Below are 27,637 nucleotides of genomic sequence, written 5' to 3'. Positions count from 1 at the left end.
ACCAACACACTATTCCACAAGACCAACTTAACTGGCCTCTACTATCAATATACATAAAGTGTCTTGTGCTAAAGTGCTTGGATACAAAATACGCCCCATTGCTATAAGGAAGTAGAGGGCATAAAATCATCATATATTTGACAATCATTATTCTGCACTTAGCAACTTACCCATCACTTAAAAATTGCCGATTTGTTTTTTCCTATTCCCTTATACCATTTTGCTATCACAATATCACAATATGATAAATAGATTACCATAATTCTACATATCCGGCCAAAATTGCTGTTATTCATAAAGTGTCTTGTGCAAAAAGTGCTAAGTGCAAAATACTACCATATTATACCAACACACTATTGCCCAAGACCAACTTAACTGGCCTCTACTATCAGTATACATAAAGTGTCTTGTACTAAAGTGCTTGGATACAAAATAAGCCCATTACTATAAGAAAATAGAAAGCATACAGTGCAAACTTACACACACATCCTCAAATTGACATATTATTACTATAGAAATATTATGTGGAGGCTAAAAGTCCCCTGTTGTTATGATACTTCCAATTTTTAATAAACTTTCTCGTGGATCCTATTCTTTTGGCATAAGTCTCTTCCAAATTTTGGGTCCGACTCATCTTATTCCCCCAGTTAGAATAAGATGGTATCTCCGTTGACCTCCAGTTTTGTAATATTAAGGAGCGGGCCACCAACATACAGATGGCCATATAGGATTCTTCTGACCTAGACAAATCGCTTCTCTTCTTTGAAATGCCAAAGAGCGCGATCTTAGCTTCGGGTTCAATGACCTTGTTAATATCCAGACTGATTGCAGAAAAAATGTCACATCAATAATTGCCCACTTTGGGACATGTATAAAACGTATGAAGCCAGTCTCCCTCCTCCAGGCGTTGGCATCTAAAACATCTATTTTCTACACCCGAAAAGCGCTTATTTAATGCTTTGGGGGTTAGATAAGCCAGCCAGAGCGATATAAAAGACATTCTCTTGAAATTGGCTGCACGAAGAGTCTTGCCACCTAACTGGGCAATCCCTTCCCATTCCTGTTTTGAGAAGGAGCAGTTGGTTTCCTGAGATATGTTATCTAAAATTTCATCAATTAAGGGAGATTCTACACCCTTTCGCAGAAACTTGTAACAGTTACCTATGCCTGTTAATCCTATTTTATATAGAACAGTGGCCAGGGGTGTTATGCTTAATGATAAATTGTATTTATTTATAAAATTCATTATCTGCAGAAATTCCAGAAATCCAGAATTTAACTTATTATCAGTTCTGGCCACAATTTCCTGCCAGGTAATAGGTCTCTGTACAACAAAGAATGAAGCCAGATTACCAAAGCCTAGATCTTTCCACTTTTGAAGTTTGTTTAACTGAATCTGAAGCCCCAAACTCTTACACTTCTCCATTTCAAGTATTGAAATCCACCGCCCCCTCCCTGCTTAAATAAAGATTGCCGTCTAAAAGCAAAGTCCTGAATAGTCTTCTACCTGTTTTTTTGGTAGTTTTGCTGTTTTTAAAAAGATCAGAACTTGAGATCCACCCTCTCGAATCATCTTTTCATAGAAAAATATGTCAAATAAACCATTGGACCTCAGAAGACGTGCTGTGAGGTCCATTATTGCTGCCATATAGTACATACGCATATTTGGTAGAGCTAAGCCCCCTTGCCTAGTTTCCAACTGGAGTATACTCAATTTTACCCTCGAGCATTTTTTGTTCCAGACAAATCCCCTGATCAAGGAAAATTGTTAAACAACTAAATGAAGAATACAAATGGTTGTACAGTGTGAAGAGGTCTCGGAAGAAAGGAAGAAAATAGGGTGCAAGTGGGGAAGTTCAAGGCACCATGGGGTGCGCACTGTGCAAGGGCTCAAAGGGTTCATGGGATACAATGCAAATGCACAATGCAATGATGGGTGAAAAAGTGCAACAAAAACACACACACTCACGCACATATACAATCTGCTATAACATGTGCAGATCTGCCTAGCACACACTGAATGGGTACCACAGGGGCATCAGCATTGCATACTTTACTCGCACACACATACAACCACACATGCACACACCAACGTGTGCACACACACTCGCGGACACACATATAAGGAACAATTATAATGGAGTGGTTGGATGGCAATTAACCAAGGGGAGCAGTGAGTGCCTTTTTGCACTGACCACATTTATAGCAGCCCAACTGGTGTGGCACCAGTTGGGGCTGCTACACATGCAGTCATTCAGTTGGGAGCATGGAGCCATGGATGTCCGGTGCAGATCAACGGTGCTCGGAACAGTGGTTGGAAGGGATGGTGGGGGCACAGGGATGATTCCTTTGAGAGGCATGTACATGCCATGTGTCTACAGCGGTGATCTGTCTGTCAACGGGGATCATGTCCCACAACTTGCTGTGGGACCAGGTCCAATGAGACTTAGCCCACCCACCCTATGCCATGAATACAGGTCACTAGTAAACATACCTTATTTTAAAAGGTAAATCTGATACATCACTTTTCCATTTCTACTTGTGAATAAAAATATATGTTTTTTTCAAGTCTACAATGGAAGCCCAAGGGTGTGCGCAACCAAGCCAAGATGGCAGATGTTCACTACTAGAGCTCCTTACATGGACCACTGAAAATCCATCATCATCCTGACTGGGGATCAACCCAGGGACAATGGCTAATACAAATGCTTATCGGCATGATTAAGTGAATTTGGATCCATTGCATGAGGGCAGCCGGGCGACGCTGGTCACTGTGGCTTGCACTATCCCTGGGCCTTGGGGGAGGCAAAATATGGCACTGAGTGACATGAAGATATGCTGTCAGGGGATCCTAGTGCACCTTGGTGATGATGTGGTAAGCAGAGAGGAGCTTGACAGTGGCCTTGTGGCCCTGCAATACTCTGCATCCTATTACATTAAAAGCAGTGGCGTTACATTAGGTCCCTCGGTGTGGGGGGCCCCTGCTGCAGGGGGCTCCCTCAGCACAGTTATCCCTGCTAAGTGCCATGCAGGTTACACTAACGCATTTGATAATTTTGTTAGCATCACGTCAAGGACACACATTTGTCAAGCTAATAAAGCTATTTGAAAGCTATGCACGGACAATCTCAGTGCCATTCAGAGGTGCTCAGGCTGGTTGCAGCGAGGTCCTGGCACTCACAACTGGAGCCAATTATTGAGTTGCTGTCATGGTCATAGGTAAATGTTGTGCTGTTGACTCGTACACAGCACTGACCATTCTCAGGCTTCAGCCCCTCACCTCTGACACAAGGAATTGACACCTACAAGTGCCCCAGACACATCGAAAACGTATCACTCAGCAAAGCAGTAGTGAGGCTGTGAAGGAAGGCCAAAAGGAGAAAGGAGAGAAGGGGTGAAGGGGAGGCTGCCTGGCTGACAAAATATGTGGTGAGAAGTCCAGGAGAAGGTTTCAGATTTTGTATCCATAGCAGACCACAAGAAATTCAGTCAGGCAGGGTTGCCAAAAGTCAAGTCAGTGCTCATGCTGTTAACCTGTTGATGTGAAGAAATGTTCCAGGAAGCAATCTGGTAAGTAAAAGTAGATTTATTGAAGTAAGGAAAGCACACACAGCCGGGCGCTCCCGCTGCGTACCAGGATATCTGCCAACTGATTAACATTGGCAGAATCCTGGCAAACATCATTCAGCACCCGATTGTGGAACACCAATCAAACCATAACAATGAGCTTGAGGCATTCTCGTGCCAGTGACACGAGAGCACATAAACAATACATGCAACATAGAGGGGTTGGGCGTGCGTCAGGTGATGATGTCCAGCAAGCTTGCTCATTCTGGCAGGAGATTCTGGAATCAAAGAAATAAAACTAAGACCGACTGAGGCCCTGCGATACCCCAATTGTTTCCAGAGGAAGAGCCTGGAACACCGACTTGACTGAAGGATCGTTTTTTGTATTTCGACGCGAGAGGTCACATTGGACCTAGGATACATTGCACCCATTACACCTGTGGAATGCGATCATTTTCAACGTCTTCCTTTAATTCCTAAGGAAAGATACTCACCTGCTGAGCCCTGACGAAGTTCTCACCATGAGAACGAAACACGTTTGCTGACCGTATAATCACCTATTCTGTGAGAATTAACTGATTGAAAATAAAGATTCATTTGAAAAACTAAAATACTGGCTTCCTGGACTTTATCACCTGACGCACGCCCAACCCCTCCATTTTGCTTAGGATCTGACTCACAGAGGCATCACCTGATGTCTGGTGCAAGGGCTTGTTGCGCAAGGGACTTGATACAATTGAAACAGATGTGAGGTGCAGAAATAACAGTCCGCCGTCAAAGTATCTCTGTTATTTAATACATGCAGCATATTACAACTTCTCTCTTCCTATAAATCAAAAGGGAAGTAACAATAATGCAAAAGAGAAAAAAACCTGTGAAAAATTACAAGTTAAAGCTATTAGCAAAACAATACACTAAAGTGAAGAAAGAATATTTGGTCATATTCTCAAGACAAAACATAGTCATTTAATTTGGCAGGCAATCTCCTTCGATGGGTACCCAAATCAACAGGCGAGGAAGAGGCAACCCCATTCATACGAAGAGACCCAGTATTTCGGCCATTATGCAAAACAGTATGGGGCATATTATCAAGACTCGGCGATAAAATTGTAGCCGCTTTATCGGCAGGAAACTGCTGATAAAGTGGCGATAATGGGCTTGATAATATGCTCTATGGAATTCCAGTCGAAGCTCATGTTAGATGTGAAGGACATTTAACATGAGCTTCGATTGGAATTCCATAGAGCATATTATCAAGCCCATTATCGCCACTTTATCGGCAGTTTCCTGCCGATGAAGCGGTGATAATTTTATCGCCGAGTCTTGATAATATGCCCCTCTGTGTGTTACAACACTGAACAATGGTGGCTTTCACAGAATCCTCCTGAGAAACAAATGGAGAAGTAACAGATGAAGGACCATTAACCAGCTGGTCAAGTCAATTCTCCAACTCCTGTTTGGATAACTTGAGTAAAGAAGCAACTTGTGAGTCAGAAAGCAGCACATGTGATCTTTTGTTCCACCATCCCCTACTGCTAAGTTGTGCTGAACCTTTGCTCACATCAGTGACTTGCAGTGGAGAGGAACATTTAGATAAGCCCTTTGACACTTTGAGGGGATTTTTAATGAGGACCCACAAGTGTATTCTTGATATGTTCATTTTGTAACAAATTGGGACACAAAGTAGTGTGAACATTCCTGCCTCTCAAAAGGGAAAAAAGGAGGAAGACCTGTGGTGCAATAAGGAGAAATGTTATACAACCATATTTTGGCCTCAACGAAATCTTGAACATCTTTGCCCGAGGCAAGAGCTTCTTGAATGGCATCCTTAACTAACCTGTTTTCCCTTTCAATCAAACCATTAGATGATGGATAATATAAGGCAACTTTGAAATGACTAACATCCTTCTCTGCTAAAAATGCACAACATTTTTGAGATATAAAATGAGTGTCATTATCTGCAATCATAACAGAAGGTGAACCCTCAACAGAAAAATATTTCTACAAAAATCTAATGGCATAGGTAGAACTGGGTGAATCACAAAACATATGATAAACCCATTTGGAATGATAGTCAACCAGCAAAATGAGAAACTTAAGGTCGTGAGATAAAAGGTCATAAGGTCCTGAAATATCGAATCCAACCTTGTCCCTAGGTTTATTGGGAAAGGGAACAGGATGCAAAGGTGTGTTCATGAGTTTCCATTTTGTGTCTGATAAGAGGCATTCAGGACATAAATCAATGTGAAACTTAACCTGGGATTCTAAAGATGGCCACCAATAATACAATTTAATAAATTGAGAGGTTTTAGAAAAATTCCTAGATGACCATGGTGTGCAAATGTAATGATATCTTCCCTTAGACTTGATTGGGGAACAAAAGAATCATGTCTCATAACCATGCCCTTAACCGGGGAAAATTTAGATGCCACCATGGCAAAAGCTTTTAACTCACTACAAAGTTTCATGCTCTCTGGCCACCCCTTGACAATATATTTCATGACAAGTTTAAAATTATCATCCTTGCTGTAAGCTTCCAACTGCACTTGTTCAGTAATGGTGGGGCATTCTTTAACAGCATCAAGTGCTGCAACAACACATTCTGTATCTTCAAAATTCTCTACTTCCGAATCATCGTGAAAAGCCATGCGTGAAAGGCAGTCGGCCCTGAAATTCCTTCCACCAGAAAATGCTTAATAGAAAAGTGAAACTCTTGCAACTTTGAAAGTAATCTATCCAACCTTTTCAGTGAATAGTTCAAATTCACGTCCCAAATGTAATTTTTTAATTTCTCAATAGCCGAAACGCAAGTGAGTGCCTCGTGTTCAATAGTGCTATAATGGGTCATAGAAGGTTTAAGCATCCTTGAAGAAAAAGCTATGGTGTGTTCCTTTCCATCAACCTACTGTCCAAGAACTGCACCCAAACCTGTAAGGCTGGCATCCACCATAATAAAGCATTTCGAAGCATCTTGAAAGGCATGAAGTGCTTCAACAATGAATTTCTTTATTTGATCAAATGAAGTCGATACTTCATCAGACCAAATAAACTTTGGGCCCTTACGTAATAAGGCACACAAAGGCTCAACAGTTTGAGCATAACTTTTGACAAAACAAGCATAGTATTTTGCTAGTCCCAAAAATGATCTAAGGGAATCCTTGTCTTTAGGAGGGACAGCATGACTGATGGTGTTGATAAGGGATAACTTGGGTTAGATTCCTTCAGATGACAAAGTGTGACCCAAGTAATCCAACAGTTGGGTACCAAATTGACATTTGTCAGACCTAATGGTCATGTCTGCTTTATTTAATTTGCTTAAAACACAAGTTAGATTTTCCAACGGCATTTCCCAGTCATTAGCAAAAACCAGGATGTCATCCTGATAGGCCTGGACCCCCGGCATGCTTTGAAAAAGATTGACAATCGTTTTTTGAAAAACCCTGGCTGGGGAGGCCTGGCCAAAAGGATCTCTGAGGTGCTTGTAGACCCTGAAGGGTGTGACAAAAGTAGTGAGGTCTTGGGAATCTGTTGTCAAGGGAATCTGGTGATAAGCTGAGAGAAGGTCTATAATTGAAAAACATTTAGCCCCCCCTAGGCAGGCAAGAAGTTTATGGATTTTAGGGCAGGGATGACAGTCAATTAAGATGTTTTTATTTAAAGTGCATAAATCCGCATAGAGCCTAACCTCACCAGATTGTTCTTGAACAATACCAATGGGGGAAACCCATTCTGAAGAGTCACATGGTGCAATGACCCCTTCATCTCACACTTTTTTTATGACTGACTTAAGCTCATCCCTGGCACTAAGAGGTAAAGGGCGAACCTTATGTGCAAACGGTTGGGCATGAGGCTTAAGTCTAATTTGATGTTGAAACCCTTTGACAGTGCCTAATTTGCTAGAAAACAGTTGGGGAAACAAGTTTAAAATCTTGTTTACATCTTGTGAATGATCAGTGTGATTAAGACAATCTATTGTGTCCCGTTCATCTTCTGAAGACCCAGCTGTGGAGTAACCTTGAGGAACATCACCAAGGGCAATTAGATTATCTGAGCCCAGAACGAGATACAAACCCATTTTAGCAAGGTCCTGCCAGCCAATTATGCTGCGTCCTTTGACTGCAACATAAACCTTTGTATAAATTAACCTTCCTAGACATTCCAATCTTGAATTAAAGTAACCAATATTTATATATCAAATTCACCGAATGCTTTGGGATTAATGTCTGTTTGAGTCAAAACAATGGAATCTTGCCATTTCTCAAGAAACATGACATCTGATAAAATGGATATATGCGAACCAGAATCCGCCATAACTGGGATTTCGACTTTTCCAAATAATGCAGCACCCAAAGGACCTTTAACATAATGAGCATTGAACACTGAATTACATTCAACTGTCACGATCATGTCATGAAAGTGCTCTGTACAATAATCAAGGGATTTAGTAGGTTTCTTGGCAGACCTGCAAACACCTTGAAAATGGCCTATCTTTTTGCATAAAACACATCTTTTTCCTAATGCGGGGACCACATCTGTGGCAAAATGTGTTCTCTTTTCTCATAGGTTGTTTAAAAGATTTGTTTACATTAACAGCATTATCAGAATTCCCAGTATAATGTGTGTTAGAATTCGGGGTCTCTCTTGGCACAGGTAGGTACTTGTGACAAATAGGGACCCTGGACTCTAGTCAGGGTAAGGGGAAACACTCTTTAGATAACCCCTACTCACCCCCTTGGTAGACAGGCTTATCAAAGGCAATGTGTAAAGTATTTGTACCCACACTCACAGAAACACAGTGAAAACACCACAAATAGACTCCACACCAGTTTAGAAAAATAGAAGTATTTAATCTAAACTAAACAAGACCAAAACAACAAAAATCCAACATACACAGTTCAAGAATATGGTTTCAAAAGAGTTCTTAAGGTTGCGTTAAAATAATCCACAGCTGCGTCACGTTTTAGCAACAGTACCTTTGGATGCGACAAAAGTTCCAAGTAACAGCTGCAGCGTTGGAAAACAAGCGATGTGTCACTCCTTAGACCCTGGGGAGGCGATGCGGCAACCCCGCTCGACGCGTGTTGTGGTGACTCCAGTTTGTATGGGGGGGGATGCGATACCTAGTGTGGATTCTGGTGTGCAGGTTTCGTAAGAAGCATCTCGCAAAAGGTACGATGCGACGACAACGATCTCAGGTGCAGCGGCGATGCGCAGCGCAGCGTCGATCTTCTCCTCTTGCGGCCCCTCGATGCGATGGCTCTGCAACGACTCTCGCAGCGACGTGATGCGGTCCGCAAGCAAGCGGTGCAACGATCTCACCCAGTGACGACAGGCTCTGCGATGAGCAATGGTACTTTTCCCGCAACGGCGCGATGCGTTCCGTAAGCGAAGGATGCGTTGGTCCTTGCAGCGGCAACAGGCGCTGCGACGATCTTGATCTTCGCAGCGGGAATTTCCTCGTGCTGATGGGGATGCGCTCCGCAAGCGAACAATGCGTGAAATTTGCAGAAAGACTTAGTTTCTTCTTGTCCAGCGTCCCAGCCAACAGGTACAACTTCCAGAAGCACCTCAACTGGCCCAAGCACTCTAGGAAGGAGAGAACTCTCTCAGTAGAGTTCAGGGGGGAAGCTGGGGGTGAAGTCCTTTGGTTCCTGGGACTTCTTAATAGGGAGCCTGCGCAACCCAGGCCCTGGAGATCTCTTCAAGCAAGGGGACACAGCACAAAGCAAATTCCTTCCCCTCTCCTTGGCAGCAAATCAACTGCAGGTCAGTCCACAAACACACAGCAGGACAGTCCTTCTTCTTCAGTCTTCCAGCTTACTCCTTGGCAGAGGTTCCTTCTTGATTCCAAGATGGTCTAATTTTCTGTAGTCTGGGGTCCTGTACTTATAGCCCTAAAAGTCTGTGTTCCCTTTGTGCAGGAGGGCTCTTTGCCCGGTCTGAACCAGTTCTGGGTGTTCCTTGAGCACTTTGTTTTCCTGGCTTCTCCTTTTCAGAGAGAGGGGTAGGGTTTTCAGCCGCCCAGCAGGAGGTGGAGCCAGCCTTGTGGAAGGCAGGCACAGCCCTATTCAGGCCCAGGTGCTACCCCCTACCACCACTCTAGATGCAGATGGAGCTATTCAGCCCAGGGATGGCCCACTCAGCCTTTGGGAGCCACCCAGCCCCTGTCACTCACAAACCAGACAATCAATTCACAAACAGGCCAAGGCACACAGAAAGGTCAGACAAGAGAACATCCACTTTCTAAAAGGGCTGTTCTCAAACACAGGATTTAAAAAACACCTTTCCTAAAAAGATGTGTTATTAAATTCTGAGTTCAGGGATACCAGACTTTTATGTCCTATCTTGCTCCTATGGGAAGATATGCAGGTAACCACTGTACACAGCATTCCCCATTGTAGCCTATGTGCAAGATAGCCTTACAGTAGTGAAAAACAAAAATGGCTGTAATTCACTACCAGGGCATGTCACCTGCACTAGTACATGCTCTACCTTTCACATACACTGCACCCTGCCCCCTGCCCAGGGGGTCTCTTTGGGCCTTCATTGGGGTGTCCAATGTGTACAGAAAGGGAAGGGTTTGGCCTGGTCAGTGGGGACACTGGCCAGGTTGACATGGCAGTGCACAGACTGTACACAGGGACTGCGGTGGCAGGCCTGACTCACCATTTTATGGCTACTCATGTGGGTGGCACAACCAGTGCTGTAGGCCCACTAGTAGTATTTGACTCACCAGCCATGGCACACTTAGTGCACTTTAGTAGGGACTTCTTGGTGATACAAATCGGCCAATCATGGATAACATATTACACTTACAATTTACTCAGGGAGCACTTGCACTTTGCCTCGATCAGCAGTGGCAAAGTACCCAAAGCATGTAAACCAGCAAAAACGAAATCCAACACAGCATCAAAAATACAGGAGGTAGAGGCAAAAAGACAGGGGAAACCACACCAAAGGTGCCAGGTCTAACAATGTGCAAGTGACTTGAAAGAGTTGACAGATTGATCATGTTGAAGAGCTTTCGAGGTAACAATAGATCTCTCAATACTCTAGGCAATGTCAATTGTTTCTTGTAATATGGGTTTTCTGTAGCTGAAAACATATTGATTGCGGATGTAGATCTCTGGATTTGCCTTAAACTCACAAGTAGATCAATCAATCAATCAGTGACACTTATAAAGCGCGCTACATACCCGTAGGGTCTCAAGGCGCTGGGGGGGGGGGGGGGTGCCGCTACTGCTCGAACAGCCAGGTCTTCAGCTTCTTCCTGAAGGAGAGGTGGTCTTGGGTCAGGCGCAGGTCGGTCGGGAGGGAGTTCCAGGTCTTGGCGGCCAGGTAGGAGAAGGACCTCCCTCCTGTAGTCGCTCTTCGGATGCGGGGGACGGCGGCGAGGGCGTGGTTGGCTGATCGGAGGTGGCGTTTGGGAGCGTAGAAGTTGACTCGGCTGTTGAGGTAGCTCGGGCCTTGGTCGTGTAGGGCTTTGTGTGCGTGGGTGAGGAGGCGGAAGGTGATTCTTTTGTTGACGGGGAGCCAGTGAAGGTCTCTCAGATGTCCGGAGATGTGGCTGGTTCGCGGGATGTCGAGGATGAGTCTGGCTGAGGCGTTCTGGATCCGCTGGAGTCTCTTCTGGAGCTTGGCGGTGGTACCGGCGTAGAGGGCGTTGCCGTAGTCCAGTCGGCTGGTGACGAGGGCCTGGGTGACGGTCTTCCTGGTCTCGGTGGGGATCCACCAGAAGATCTTCCGTAGCATGCGTAGGATGTTGAAGCACGCCGAGGAGACGTTGTTGACTTGCCTGGTCATGGAGAGGGAGGGGTCCAGGATGAAGCCCAGGTTGCGTGCATGGTCTGTCGGTTTGGGTGCGGTGCCCAGGGCGGGGGGCCGCCAGGAGTCGTCCCAGGCGGAGGGTGAGGAGCCCAGGATGAGGACCTCCGTCTTGTCCGAGTTCAGTTTCAGGCGGCTGGTCGTCATCCACTCGGCTACCTCTTTCATCCCTTCGTGTAGGTTGGCTCTGGCGGCGGCGGGGTCGTTGGTCAGGGAGAGGATCAGTTGGGTGTCGTCGGCGTAGGAGATTATGCTGAGGTTGTGTTTGCGTACGATGGCCGCGAGGGGGCTCATGTAGACGTTGAAGAGGGTGGGGCTCAGAGATGATATAGAACTCGTAAGGCAGCAATGTATTCATCCACCATTTCATCTTCACTTTGCTTTCTCCTGAAGAAATTATGTCTTTCAAGCATAATGTTTGATTCTTGGTCATAATGTTTTGCCAAGCGATATAAGGGCTCTTTGTATGAATCCAAATGATCTGCTTCCCCAGCTTCTCCGGCAGGTGTGGGAAACTGAGGTAAATTTTTTAAAACATGTTGTGCAGCAAGTCCTAGACAGCCATAAAGAATTGCACCCTTACAAGCAGGAGCAAATGTAACAGCTTCTATGGCAACAACATGGTTTTCAAAAGCTTTTACCCACTGATGCCAGGGAATGCTGGGCTTACCAGGATGGTGCAAAAAAAGAGGAGGTTGTGCAAATTGCTGAGAAGTAGCCATTAATAAAAATATAAATATTGTAACCGAGCTGAAAATTTAAAAAATTTGTAAAATTATGAAATTATTTATAACCTTGTTTTCTTGTAATAATGTGCAAAATTGGTATTACAGTCTTAAATCCATCTACAGGTTTCATTACTGAACATTTGCAACAATTCTTGTATGTTTTTTTTTTAAATGAACAGGATTTAAAATGAAGGTGAGCCTATCATCGAACTTGAAGGCTCCAAAGGTGAAATAATTACATGTTAATGAATTTGAATGCTCAAAAGCAGAAAAACTGCATTGTAGATGGAAATCATAAGGATCCAGCCTGTCACCGTGAAAGTGAACAGGCTGGATCCTACCTGTGAGATGGATCAGCCGATTGAAATTCTATGGCAGGATGGAGGCTCCGATTATGCTTTTTCTATTTCTTTACTGAAAAGACAGCAGCCAATCAGCACACAGTAAAGAAAAAAGCAACTACAATACCCATGATACCTGGGCAACCATAGAGTACACAACACTATATAAGGGATCATAGAGGTCACAACTTCCTCTTTCTTTGCTGCTTCGCAGCCAGTTAAGTGCACATTTCTCGTTATTTGTCTATATTGTGTTTCATGCCTTTATTGACTTTGCGCTGCTCTTCGTTGTCATTTCGCCGCTTTGTCGGCTCGTAAGTGCCCTTTTCCGCGTTGTCGCGGGTCTGTTGTTGCATTTTTGCTCCATGTTGCATTGCCGGTTCTTTCGTGCCGGCGTTATTGTGGGAGCGTGTGGCACCTCCCCGGTGCAGGCGCGCGTTGTCCGCACCTGTTAAATTCTGTGGAGTGGGAGTTAGGAGGCCGGGAGACACGCACGAAGCTCGCGTGTCTCCCCTCTCGGCAGGCAGCTGTTCGCGCATGCACGAACGCTTTGTTTACACTCGCTCTGATGGCCTGGCTCATTCCTTTGTCGGCGCCTTACCTCAGAGAGCGATTTTGTTGGCTGTTTCAGAGTGTGAGCCCACAAGCCTGTCGACTGGTCTCCCTCAACGCCCTCTGACAGTGTAGTTGGGGGGTTGTAAAATCGTGCATAGGCATTGCCTAGAGTGGCTTCATTTTGATAAGCAAGCACTCCCTCCACTCTTAAATTGTGTTTTTTTTTTTGCTGGCAGGCTTCTCCTGCTTTATTGTATTGGCTTGCTTTGGGGTTCCACTCCCCCTGAATTGGCCTTGGCTATTGACATTACCTTTTCTTCCTCAAGTCGGCATTTTTATTGGCAGTCTTTATCGCCATGGGAGACTATTACGATGAGGAAGGTTACTATTATGAAGATGAGGAGCCCTCTGGCTCCGTGGATGACTTAATGGGTCAAGCTTTGTTTCAGGCCATTGCCCCTTTGAAACGTCATTTGTCTGATTACGCTGCGCAGCAAGGCTGGTTGCCTCAATCTTCTGGGCGCGCTAAGAAGTCTCCCAAGAATCCACATCACTCTGATTTTGCTAAATTGGCAAAGACTTTTTCTTCTGCTCCTCCTTCCAGAAAAAGCGCTAAGTATGGCCATTCCTCCCCCATTTCTGCCTCTGATGATGACTCTTCATCTTCTGTGTCCTCCTCTGAACCATCAAAGCCTCCTCCTTCTAAAAAGGCACATAAGGAACATTTTGTTGATGCTCCTTCCACACCCCAGTCGTTAACTTTTGACCCGACCGATATTGTTCACCTCAATTCTTCTTCCTGGTTGCCCTCTCCCGAGGTGGCAGACTATGTTCAATGTCATATACGCCACCCCTTTGAAAAAGATGTGCGAGCACGTTTGCGCTCGGAGTGTCCGCGTCCGGACCTCCCTGACAAACTTGCTGAGACACCTGATGTAGACCCCACCATGGTCACTTACATGAAGAAATATTCTAAGGACCCCAAGAAGGGTTTGGACAGGTCCTGGCGGTCATGCCAGGACAAGATGCTGGACCTCCTGGGTCCCCTGACTAAAATTCTTGACTTGGGTAATCGGGCCAAAAAATCCGGCGACCTCATTGACCCGGATGAGTTGGTAGGTTGGTTGCAGCGAGCCATTTGCATCTTAGGTAATGCTAACTGTGCTCTCTCTTCTGAGCGCCGTCGCTCAATTTTGATGAAATTAGACCCCAAGCTCACGGACTTAGCTTCTTCTTAGTCGGGGCCCCAGGCCCAGGGTTTGTTGTTTGGCTCCTCTTTCCTTAAAGAGCTCACCAAGTTTGTGGCCACGTTTAGTGGGTTGGACAAGGCCCAGTCTAACCTGCGTCGGGCTTTTCGCCCAGTTTTTGGGAGGGCTGGACGACGGGGATGCTCGTTCGGCCGTGGTTCAGACCACCAGTCTCAAATAGGTTTCAAGTCCCAAAAGGGTGGCCAAGATTATAACACCAACAAAGCTAATTTCTACCCCTCTTGGAAAGGCAGAGGCCAGTACAGGAAAGGCGGTTACAACGGAGCCCAGGGAGGACGTCAGGATTCCTCAGCCTCAGGTGAGCCTGATTCTCGCTTCAGATGTGGTTTTGGGGGGCAGACTGCAGTTTTTTCTCCCCAATTGGCGATTAATCTCAAACGATGCCTGGGTGTTGGAGACGGTGCAGGGTTACAAAATAGAATTTTACAGTCACCCTCACCAACATCATCGGCCTCTTCCCCTTGGTTTTTCCCAACAAGATCAGGAATTCATTTCCGCGGAGGTCGCTTCTCTTCTGGCCAAAGGGACCATCATTTCCACAACACCTCATCCACAGGGATTCATCAGCAATGTGTTTCTAGTAGAGAAAAAGGGAGGAAGTGCACGTTTGGTCCTCAACCTCAAAGAGTTCAACGGCGGAGTGGTGTACCGTCATTTCAAGATGGAAGGTATCCATCTTCTGAGAGACCTGCTTCAGGAAGGCGAGTGGATGGTCCGCCTGGACTTGAAGGATGACTATCTGTCGGTTCCGATTTACGGCCCTCATCGTCGCTACCTACAGTTTGTGTGGCTCGGGACCTGGTACGAGTACAGGGTCCTTCCATTCGGCCTCTCATCAGCTCCGTGGTGCTTCACAAAGCTCCTTCGTCCAGTGATGGAGTCTTTGCGGTTGCGCGGGGGTCGACTGATAGTTTATCTGGACGATGTTCTCCTCCTGGCGCAATGCCCTCTTCTTTTACGGACTCATTTACGTTGGTCTATAGATCTATTGCAATCTCTGGGTTTTCTTGTGAATCCTCGGAAGTCCAACTTTGTTCCGTCTCAGTCGATGGATTTCCTTGGCTTTCGGATAAACTCGGTCTCCTGTCAACTCCTCTTGCCCGGTCAGAAAATCAGGTCCATCAAGAGGGACTTGAGGTTGGTCCTATCGCGTCAGACCGTCTCCTTGAGATCGGTGGCTCGAATAGTGGGTCTTCTGTCCTCTTCGATTCAGGCGATCTTTCCGGGTCCGTTGCATTACCGTGCGCTTCAGCGTCTAAAAATCAGGCACCTGCAGAAGGGTCTTCGGTATTTGGATCACGTTCCTCTGATGGAGGAAGCCCGTGCGGAGCTGTTGTGGTGGTTGGACCACATGGAATCTTGGAACGGCCGTGCGCTGTTCGGGAAGACACCGGATGTGGTGATCGAATCCGTGCCAGTCATTGGGGCTGGGGAGCCAGGTGTGGTCCGGTAGCGACGGGGGGCCGATGGTCCCAGGAGGAGTTGTCCCTTCACATCAATTGCTTGGAGCTTCTAGCGGGCTCCTTCGCGATTCGTTGTCTGTCCCCTCTGCGGACGAATTGTTGCGTTCTCCTCCGCATGGACAACATCTCAGCGGTGCGTTATGTCAACAAACTGGGGGGTACCAGGTCCAAACTTCTGGCGGAAATTGCGAAAGACTTCTGGCATCTTTGTCTGCAACGTCAGATCACAGTTATTGCAGAGTACCTGCCGGGCCGCGACAATCGGATTGCGGATTGGAACTCTCGTCATCTGAGAGATTACAGCGATTGGAGGCTTGACCCTCGAATTTTTCGGATGATGTCCCTGATTTGGGGGCGTTGTCACCTCGACTTGTTTGCCTCTCGCCTCAACGCGCAGGTTCCCCAGTTTTACAGTTGGCGTCCGAATCCGGAGGCCCTGGCCACGGATGCGTTTCTCCAGTCTTGGCCTCCTCTCCTGTGCTATGCTTTTCCACCGTTCGTGATGATTCCCCGGGTTCTGGCCCGCGCGAGACAGTGTTCCTCGGAGCTCATTCTAATCACTCCTCTTTGGAAGGCTCAGGCTTGGTTTCCGGTTCTTCTGGAGATGAGCTGTTCGATGCCGCTCCTTCTTCCCCACAAATGGAACCTGTTGCTGGACCCTCTTCACGAACCACACCCCCTGGTTCTGTCGGGTCAGCTCCGTCTGGTAGCGTGGAGGATTTCGGGGGACGCTGGAAAGTCCCAGGGTTATCTGGAGGCACTACCCAATTTATCAGTGAAGCTTGGGCCCCCAACACACACAAGCGTTATACGTCAAGTTGGAAACGTTGGTGTGATTGGTGCTCACAACGGTCGGTGGATCCCGCTACAGCAGATCTCGCTTTGATTATCAATTTCCTGGCCTCCATGGCCTCGTCTGGGCTAGCTTATAGAACGGTTAACAATTTTCGTTCTGCAATTTCCGCAGGTCATGTATCTATTGATGGCAAACCCGTTGGGGAACATCCCTTAATATCTAAATTACTGAGAGGCATCCGGATGGTAAAACCTCCTTGCCCAAAATATGTCGCCTTGTGGGATGTGTCTGTCGTTTTGCGCTTCTTGGATTCTTGGCCTTCAAACTCTTTATTGACCCGTAAACAACTCTCAGCTAAGCTGACTATGTTATTGTGTTGGGTTCCCTGCAAACGGGTTTCTGATGTTCGGCCTTGGACCTTGCAGGTCGTTCTTTCTCCCCAGAAGGCGTCACTTTTGTTATCTCGAGACGGACTAAGTGTAATACGTCTTCCGTTACTTATCCTTTTTTTCCTCACAACCCTCAACTGTGTGTGGTCCAATTCATCAAGGATTACGAGGTAAGCACAGCACCTTTTCGGCAAGATTAACAAGGTCAATTACTGATTGCTTTACAGAAGCCTTTCAAGCCCGTCTCTCCAGCTACGCTAGCACGTTGGTTATGTTGGCTCATGCTGGAGGCTGGCATTGATGTTTCCCTCTTTGGTGCCCATTCGGCACGGGGAGCTATGGCTTCCAAGGCTTTTTCCATGGGTGTCAGTCTTCATGATATCATGAAGGCCGCTGATTGGTCTTCTGAATCTGTGTTTAAGACCTTATATTTTAAACCAATTGTGAATGTTGCTTCAGTAGTGGTGGCTAAGCTTTAAACAAGCATAATCGGAGCCTCCGTCCTGCCATAGAATAAAAAATTTGCTAACATTCGTGCCAAGAATTTTCAATTCTATTAAGGACAGGAGGCGAGGATTATCCCACCCTTGTTTTTTCTACTTGTTGATTGCATTTGTTTCTATGCAGTTATACTATGCCATGTTTCTGAATGTTCTATGCAATGTTCCCGCCCTATTATGGTTTCTGTGTTTTCCTCCATTACGGGTATGGGTATTACGGCTCTGTTTTCATCCTTTCAGGCTCCGACCTTAAATGAAGTATGGTTCCATCTTCTCCTGTTGGATGGTCTGTGGTTTGTTCCAGTGGACTTCGGATGTTGCCTCCTCACTTCGATCTGTTGATGACCTCTCCTCGGGACGTCCTTCGTGGATTCCTTGAGTTTTTTCTGAATTTGACTTTTTTCCTATATTGACTGTTATGGACAAAGAAAGAGGAAGTTGTGACCTCTATGATCCCTTATATAGTGTTGTGTACTCTATGGTTGCCCAGGTATCATGGGTATTGTAGTTGCTTTTTTCTTTACTGTGTGCTGATTGGCTGCTGTCTTTTCAGTAAAGAAATAGAGAAAGCATAATCCTCGCCTCCTGTCCTTAATAGAATTGAAAGTTCTTGGCACGAATGTTAGCAAATTTTTAATTGACTTGCAGCGATGTAGACTCGAGATATGGACAGCCCAAACCAATATGGCCACCAACGTGATGACGTGTTGTGCAGCCTATAGAAACATGGCTGGCTGCGTGATGACGTGTGAGGGAGAGCTTGCACTGACATCACACAGCAGGTCGAAGTCTCCCAGAAATGAGGATTATGGAAAATCAGCTGCGAGAAGTAGCGGAGGGCCATTGATCGATGGGGTGGTAACACCCTTAAACGAGGAGGCACGGAGTGCGAGGCACAGCAAAGTGCCGCAAATGCTGGCACGCATGGGTTCGGATCCCATCCTCGTTGCCAAATGATGTGAAGAAATGTTCCAGGAAGTGATCCGGTAAGTAATAATAGATTTATTGAAGTAAGGAAAGCACCCACAGCCGGGTGCTCCCGCTGCATACCAGGATCTCCACCAACTGATTAATGTTGGGCAGAATCTTGACACGCATCGTTCAGCACCCGATTGTGGAACACCACTCAAACCATAACAATGAGCGCGAGGCATTCTCACACTGGTGGCACAAGAGCACATAAACTATACATGCAACATATTACACCTGCTCAACTTAAAGCAGTACAGTTACGTGTGACTGGGCGCATGAGCAACAAATGCATGCAGGACTTCCAAGAGTTAACAGGAGCCAGAGGTCACCTCGTCCCTCTTTCCCACAGTGAATAGCAAGCATGGCTGTCTCACTTGACACTTGCCATCAGTATTACATTACAATTTGAGAGTGTGAGGGGGAGGCGCGTGCACAGGTCACGTCATGTGGATAGTCGATAAATCACATATCCTGCTGTGGGGCACAAAGGGACGGGTGGATTTTGGTTTTGGAGGTACACAGTATGTGAAGCATAGTGCACCAATCAGGGTGACACCAGAAAAGACGTTTCATATATCCTAGTCAGTTTTCGATCAGGTGACAAAAGGCCATGGATACGCCAGTTTACTGGGATTCCATGTAAGAAATGATTGTGTTGTGTGTAACGTGGCAGTGAGTCACTGTAGTGGTATCAACTGCACTAAATTAAAAGATAACAATGGTTTTCATACATTGTATGGTTTAGGCAGCTGAATTTGTGCTGGTGACAAATGCAGGCTTACTGATATTGGGACTTTAAATTCCAGAACTGCAAGGTTAGCCTTCCCTCCTGCTGCAGTTTGCACATTGTGTACCATAAACGTGACAATAATAACATCTGTTATTTTTAGCACTTAGAAATGACGTGTGCTCTATAATTATTGTCTGTATAATAAAAGCAAAGAGTTTGATTCATGGACCATTTTCCCAATGGTGGACAAATTCTTGAGTTTAAGACTAGCTAAATCATTTGCATCTGCTGAGGGTTTTCAACCACCTTGTGATTCAGATCAGATAGGGAAGGTAGCGATTGTATTGTATATTGCATTTATTATTTGTAAAGCGCGCCTATCGCTCCAAGGGGGCATCCTGGCATTGGGCGGGATTTAGGTAACAATCCAAAAGCTGATGTTTAACGCAGGGAATCAAATAAATGAGAGGCACAGGGAACACGGGGTTGCGAAATACAGTTTTTCAATAATTTCCACAAGGAAGGTTCTCCATGCATTGATCTATGATGGCGGGGCAGTAGATTCCAAACTTTAGCACATGGACAGCCACAGATTTAGCATATTTTGTCTTACACCTAAAAGGGGGAAGTTTTAGTAGATTGACTGACAAGGTCTAAGCAAGCGGGCAGTGACATAAGGTGTGAACCTGGCAGTTAAGTATTTAGGCCATGAGGCTCTGATAGCTCTAAATGTGATTACCAAGCACTATTTTGTGGATAGGTAACCGGTGGAGAGACTTAAGGGCTGCTGAAGCTGAGGAAAGGTGAGGTAGTTTTAGCACCAGACATGCCGCAGCATGTTGCACTGTGTAGTTTTTTTCAGTACTGTCTTGTAAGTACTTGCATACAGGCTGTTGCAGTAGTCCAATCTAGATGTGATAATGGAAATAGCCACTGTCTTTTTTGCAGTGCAAGGGATCAGGTAAAAGAACCTTTTTAGAGTTTGTGTCAGCTTGAAACACTTCCAGGCCACAGCTACTACTTGTGGCTGAAAAGATAGCGCTGTGTCGAATTTTACTCCTAGATTTTTAACCACATCTACTGTATTAGGTGGAGGGGGAGTGTCTTTAGGCCACCATAAACTGGGATTAAATGGATTGGACTTTTCTACGAACATCATCTCTTTATTTTGAGTATTGCATCTAAGATGATTTATGTTCCAACCTTTACACTGGTGTATTTTCAGCACTTGACCAAGGCCTTATTTAGAACAACATACAGTTTTCGTAAGCCTCTAAAAATAAGATATTTGGTAATTGAGGTTGGCAATTTACGCATTCAATTACTGTGCCAGAGTTGAAAGGGAAGCAATATCTTCAGCTGCTTCCAATGAAAGACACCTAATTTGTTGACAGCACTGGTCTCAAAGAGCACTGGCTTGCATCAGAAAAAAAAGGCTGTTGACGATAGCTGCTGGTCTGAGGACACCTATCATCAAACTATATCAGAATTCATTGGCCCAGAGATACATAGTAGTAAGAAATGGCAAGGGACGAGCAGGTAACTGGCATTGCATAAGCACTTAATGCATGTTACATCTGTTTTTTATCACCAGATTTTATTGATTTTATTGCAAGAGAGAAAAAGTACAAAAAGCAAGTGTGCATCACATACATGATACAATTCCAGTCAGCTGAAAGCTGTTTTAAGAAGTTTCTAGACTACTATATTCCAAATAGGAGGAAGTTTTGTTATTGTTCTCACTATATTAATATAACTGTTATTCTTCTCCCTATAAAGTGTCACTCAAAGAACCACACAAGCATTGAAATGTCACACATGCGTGCACTTAAAACATGGAAATGTCACACATAAGCAAAATGAAACCGTGGCAAGATTGAAAGAGGGGCCATGCACTAACTAGCTCTTGCGAATGCAGGCCAACAGGAAAGGGCACCTTTGCAAACACTGAGTGTCCAGAGAACATGGTGGAGGGAACTGCCAGTGTGGTTGAGACCTTACTAGAACAAAAATGTATTCAATACTCACCAGCCACCCGAAGGTAAAATGCAGACTGGCACCAAATCGCCTACTGCCTTATGGACTCACACAGTCGGGAATGCCTTGATGGTGCGTAGCTCTGTGGAACCATTCTATATAGGGCCCCCCTAAATCTTCATACACTAAACTTTAGATGTATGTCTTAGAAGTTTTACCCCAATTATGATGAAGGAGGTGGCAGTTGGCATGTCCCATCTGTACTCTGGCAAATCTTTTGGCCCCAATAGATTGCTAATGGAATTCTTTAAATGTCTTAACACCTCTGGGATGCAACCCTTGCTTGACCAGGTTGGAGGGAATATTCCCCTTGGATTTGAGGAAGGTTCATATTGTAAATATCTTTAAACCGAATGCCCTCCAGAGAAGAGATTCTTCCTGACTGATTTTCTTAATTGATGTTGAGGTAAAAAGGCTAGTGAGAATATTGGCAAATCACCCAACCACAATCATAAACACCACAATTCATTCAGACCAAAATGTTTTTATGCCCAATAGAGTGCCAAGACATAACATGCACTGAGCCTTTAATGGACTGTCCCTGGACAAGCAGGTACACATGCTGCTTACATTATTATTTGTTGACTTAAAGAAAACCTTCAGTAGCATATTATGGGACTATCTGTTCTCACTTTTAGCATACATGGGCATTGGTTTGTGCTCCATGGCTTATGAAAGAGTATTAGACCTAGCATCCTTGTTGTGAATTTCCCTCTAACTTTTTGCCTTTAATCCTCCTGTTTTACTTACTTAGTTTTTGCTGGCCTTAGGACAATTCTAAAGGGCTTGCGCTCTCTCTTTAAAACATGGCAGAATTGACGTATACTCAATTAGCATATTTACTGATAAGCCCCTAGTAAAGAGGCTGTGCCTACGGCCTGTATATTAAATTCTACTAGTGGGCCTGCAGCCCTGATTGTGCCACCCACTTAAGTAGCCCTTTAAACATCCCTCGGGAATATCATTGCAGCCTGTGCATGCAGTTTTAGACTACCATTTCGACTTTTGACCTCGAGAGCAGGGTGCAGTGTACTTAAAAAGTTGCACATGTACTTTTATGTTTTACATGTCCTGGTAGTTATAAAATACTAAATTCATTTTTCACTATTGCAAGACCTATCTTTGTCATACGATAACATTGGAGTTACCTTATCACATTTAATAAACTGTAACTTCCAAATGGGAAAAAGTAATTGTTCAAGTTTGGTGTTTTTTTTAATTGTAACGAAAAATCCCTTCTTATGGTAAAGTCGGATTTTAAATTACAATTTTGGAAATGCAACTTTTACAAAGTTGGCATTTTCTGTCTTCACCATTTAGGGGTACATGTATCAAGCTATTTTGCTTTGGCAAACAGTGCGAATCACAAAAAACGGCTGTTAGCGAATGCAAAATGGATGTAAGCAATGTATGAAAGGAATTCACGGAATTACCCTGAAAATCACAAAATTTGCGATTCCCTATTTAGCGAATACCAAATAGCGAATCTGTATTCACGAAATTGCAATTTGAAATTCGCAAACATAAGTATGATTCATTCGCAATTTGCGAATGAGCCAGAATTAGCTATTTAGCATGTGCAAATTAGCACCAATTCCAATTAGGTGGTAATCAGGTGTAAGCTATGTAACAGCCCCAGAAGGCCGCAGAATGTTTTAAAATGGCTGTGTTGTATGTCATGGCAAGGAGGCTGAGGATACAAGCAGCAGCAGTGCAGAGAAGAAGGAGGAGACAGGAGTACATTTTCAGAGTGAACATTACATTGTTGGGGCAGACAGAGGAAGAGATCTATGATAAATATAGGTTGGATTCAGGCATGACCTATGATCTAATAGTTGAACTAGGCCCACTACTGCAGCGTCAGACTTGCCGGACACATGACATACCCACACATGTGCAGGTCCTATGTTTACTGCACCTCCTAGCTTAAGGTAGCTTCCAGGGGTAATAACTGCAGCAGGAGGGTTCGCCCAAAGTGCACTTTCGCGCTTTTTCAGTTCGTTCCTTGACGCTATGTTACAGAGGATACACCCCCACATAAGATTTCCTACAACACCACAGGAATTGCAGCAAAGTAAATTAGACTTTTATCAGGGAGCCCATTTTCTCCATGTAATTGGGTGCATTGATGGGACGCATGTAGCTATATGTCCCCCCACAGTGAATGAGTATATTTACAAGAAATCAAATCATTTATTTGCAATGGCAAAAATATAATCACAGACATAGTAGTGGCAAGATTCCCAGGTAGTACGCATGATTCGTACATCTTCAGACACAGTGGCATACATACACTTCTTCTTGGGTTGAATTTGGCAAAGGATACCTTCTCGGTAAATGCATGTAACACTGCCTTATTGACTTGCTGGTCAGGTTGAAACATTGCAGTGAGTAATATATTTGCTTCTACCCTGTAGGTGACAGCGCATATGCTGTGTGCTCATTCATACTGACACCATATCTGAATCTGACTACACCAAGTGAACAGCGATACAATGCAGTGCACATATCGACTCGCAATGTGATGGAGAGTACCTTTGGTTTACTGAAGAGTAGGTTCTGCTGCCTACATAAAAGTGGAGGTGCATTGCAGTACAGGCCAGATACATGTTGCAGAATTGTGACCACTCGTGCCATGTTGCACAACATTGCAACTTCAAGAGACATACCCTTGAACCATATGGATAGTGAATCTGATGAAGAAGATGAGCCACGTCAACAACAAGAAGCAGCAATCGGTTTGAGGGCATCCGAAGGAAGACAGAGACATGCAGAAATAATGCAGAATTATTTTTTAGGTGGGTAATGATTGGACAATACACAACATGGTTTCATTGCTATTGTGATTTATTTATCAAAACTCAGGTGGTATAAATGCACACATAACAAGTAAAATATGTGCCGTGTGAAAGAAATAATGCAACTAGATAACATTGCCATGGTAGTTGAACGTCAGCCTTGACAAATGAATGCCATTGTTTACCTCACCTAATGGCATTCCTGGGCTCAATACCACACTATTTTCTGCTGCCACGGACTCCCGTGGCCCTATCTGTGTGCTCTGTAACATCCCTTGTTGAAGCTTCTGAGGCAGACGTATTCCTAAACTGAGCCTTCTGCATTCAGTTACTGGTGCTATGATGCTACTGAGGCTCGAGGCCTCCTCACTATCCCCTCCACCCAGTACATCACTGCCACCAACTGTACAAGTTTGCAAATGCTCAACCGCATTGGTGACCTGTGTCAATCCTCTGGCCGCATCTCCACAACAATAGGTCATTTCTACCTGCATGCCCATAGCGCGTCAAGACAGGAGAGATGTTGTGTTGTTCATGCTGGTGATGGCCATAGTGTAGTGATCTAAGAGGCCAAGTAATTCATGGTGCATTTTGCAGTGGGACAATGGTCTTCCTGCATTACATTGCATGGTTCCTTGATGGCTTGTGTTATGTGACTGAAGTTGTCTGTTGTTTCCCTCTGTCCTTCCACCACTGCTGTAGTCAGCTGTGTGATGCTGTCCTTCATATCCACCGTTTTTTTATGGAAACAAGCTGTGCATGCATTGAATTCATGTGTTTGCATTGCAGGCGCTGCACCTTCAACATTACGTTCTCCAGCCCACCACAGACAGATAACCCATCGCCTTAACCAGCTTGCTTTTGTGCCCCTGTCCTGCGCCTCCTCATATTTCTGCGCCGCATGTGGACTTGGGCACTGGGGGTGGGTGTATGTTCAGCCTGTGCTGTGGGGAGGTCTGATTGGCTCTCCTCTTCCATTTCAAACTCAGGTAGTGGTGCTACTGTGGTCCTGTGTCTTGTGGGTGCAGGTGTTGGGGTGATGGGGCCACTGTGTTGTCATCTCCTGACTGTGCCTGAGTCTCCAGAGAGTCATGGGATTCGCTTTTGTCTGACTTCTGCGCAGGTGTATCTGTGATGTTAAACAGTACTATTTCAGTTTTGATTTTGACATGTATATCACTTAGTGCATTGTTATGCATACATTTCACTTGCTTGTCAAACTTAAATGCACCTATTCTGATTTTCCTCCTTGCCTTTCCTATTGGAGTTTCTGACTACTAATCCCATAATTAATTTGCGTGTAGCAAGTAAAATGTGGACTAGAGTAGTATTTGCTCCTCTATGCCTGCTCTCCCTAAAGGGGTATTTTGTTACTTTTATCAAGCATATGGTATTTTACATGCATCTTTACCTTGGGCAGGACTGGGTGGTGAACAGGTGTCTATCTGTGTCACTCCAATAACGGCTTCAGGCTGAAGGCTAGACTCCACTAGGTCCTCTAAGGGTGTCGACCCAGTTTGTGTGGATGGGCCTCCTCTAGTCTTATTTGCCTCTGTAAGCCTTGCAACAACCTTTACTTGGCCCTGCTCCACAGCTCATACCACTGCTTACAGAGATCCGCAATGGAGTGCTGTGTGACCCCCCCTGTGCTTAGTTTGCTTTAGAGACCCAGTCTTAGCTTTCTTTTTTGACACTCTAGGACATGAAGTGACTGTTTCCTAAACAATTTCTCGTGGCTCTTCACCACTTCCTCTATTAGGACTTCCAACTCTTTCTTCCTAAACTTTAGCTTTCTTTTGCACGGTGCTGGCTCCTTCTCAGGGTTTTTTGACACCATGCTGGTTTTCTAGCACAGGTTCAGTTGTCCAAACAGGCTTCCTAGTGATGTGCTCCTGCAGTCTGCCTCTTCCTCTCACTTAGTGCACAGGTAAAAGTGGAGAAGTGTGGCTCAATGGTTAGAGCGGCAGACCTTGATGCAGAACGCTGGCCAGGGACCAGGGTTCGATTCCCGCCTCGGCGGGATCGGTCTTAAATTCCTCTGACCGGATATTCTCGCCTCAGTGCCGAATCTAAGCATGGGCCCCACGCTGCAACTCTGGGCAATAGCTTGCTTAGTCTCCACAACGGCCCCCGATGCACAAGGGATGCCTGGTTTCACCATGGGATGCCCAGGAGTGGACACCTCACAAGGAAAAGCCAGGAGGGGTTCCCTTGTGGTAGGAGTACTAGCGCCGGGATGCCTCCGGGTTACTGTTCGCGCTATACAAATACAACACATTTACACATTTACATTTACATGACATGATTCACTTCCTGGTTGTGAGGTCATCATGCTGCATCAAAATGTTAGCTTCGCAAATAGTGACATACACTTTTACGATTACCAAATAGTGATTCATCAACTGTCGCTATTTGGTCATCGCAATTTCCAAGTTTGATACATGTGGCCCTTAGTACCTAAAGCCTGTTTCTTGGTCACATAACTTGGTGTCGCTGACCTTGGGCTTTGTGTACTCCTCCTAGGCAGCCACACAAAATAGAGAGCTTAGGTGTGCCTGGATGACCCATCACTGGCAGGATGGGGAGGTGGATCTAGGCACAGCCCTACCTACACTTGAATAGGCTGTGTTCTGGCTCCACACAAAGGGCTGCATAACACCTGTAGTTAGTCTGGACCCCGGACAGGGGAGGCAGGAATCCTTGGCACTTCAAATGGAAACCTCTAGAAGTTTCTCCCACTTCAAAGGAGGCACCTTTTATAATATTGGACTTTAGACACCAACTCTTCAGTACACTTCAGGACATGTAAAGATTCTGCCAGAAAGAAGGACAGGGGTGCTAAAAGGAATGCCACTCTGTTGGACTTCTGCCCTGCTGCACTACTATCTTGCTGGACTGCTGCCTTGCTGGATTTCTGCCCTGCTGCCTTAACGTCCTGCTTCCCTCTTGCCTGAGTCAGAGGGACTGACCCTGCACCTGATCCCATGAATCCTAGAGTGACTTCAAGGGCTAGTCTGCTGGCCTCCTATTCAGAGCCACAGGGAAATAACAGACACACAACTACCTGAACCAGCACCGAGATCCAGCTGGAGAATCCCCTGACCCCCAAGAGGTGCCCTCAGGTCCTGGAGCCTTGGTGTGGCCTCAGTGGAGCTACATAGAAGTTTTGGGGATTTTCTCAACCACAAATGGGCCGACGAGCAACCTCGTTGCTCACACTGCCCGCCAACTCAATGTCCCATCAGCCAGAACCTTTGCACTACAGCATTGATTGCTCACAGGAAGTGCCACCAGGAAGCTCTGGACTATTTGCAATGACAACAGAATGTTTGCGCAACAGCAACGACCGTCCATGATGCAAGGCATGCTCTTCGTGCTACATCAACAACTGTCCGTGATGCTTCCTTGCTCCTCGCGGCCCCCTCAACCTTGAACAGGACTCTTTACATTGTGGTGAGAAGGTAACTTTTCAGGGGGACTAACCTGGTCCCTGTATCCGATCCGCTCTTCATTGCAGTCTGCCTGAACTTGTGATTTTCTCCTGGTTTCAGACGACCAGATAGCAGCGAGTGACACTGTGAGCTTTATGCCTCTGTTGTCACTTAAATCTTCCAAAATCTATATCTCTAGTTCTACTGATAGGATTTTTGTTGTTTTGGTCTTGATTTA

The 27,637-nt window shown here is 45.3% G+C and overlaps 1 protein-coding gene and 1 long non-coding RNA gene across 5 annotated transcripts in view; one reads left to right on the top strand and one right to left on the bottom strand.

Moving 5' to 3' along the window:
* GPR65 (G protein-coupled receptor 65) overlaps positions 1–27,637 on the bottom strand; it is a 64,446-nt gene that overhangs the window by 20,960 nt on the left and 15,849 nt on the right. The window lies entirely within an intron of this gene.
* Positions 18,197–27,637, top strand: part of LOC144781266 (uncharacterized) — a 249,229-nt gene continuing 239,788 nt past the window's right edge. For both annotated transcript variants that reach the window (XR_013600926.1, XR_013600927.1), the window contains exons 1-2: positions 18,197–18,417; positions 23,588–23,968. This is a non-coding gene — a long non-coding RNA (uncharacterized LOC144781266). The remainder of the gene's footprint in view (positions 18,418–23,587; positions 23,969–27,637) is intronic.

Source organism: Lissotriton helveticus, chromosome 9, assembly GCF_964261635.1.
Source record: "Lissotriton helveticus chromosome 9, aLisHel1.1, whole genome shotgun sequence".
Lineage (NCBI taxonomy): Eukaryota > Metazoa > Chordata > Amphibia > Caudata > Salamandridae > Lissotriton > Lissotriton helveticus.
The sequence above is the reverse complement of the archived record's forward strand: the minus strand, read 5'-3'. Positions and strand labels throughout refer to the sequence as shown.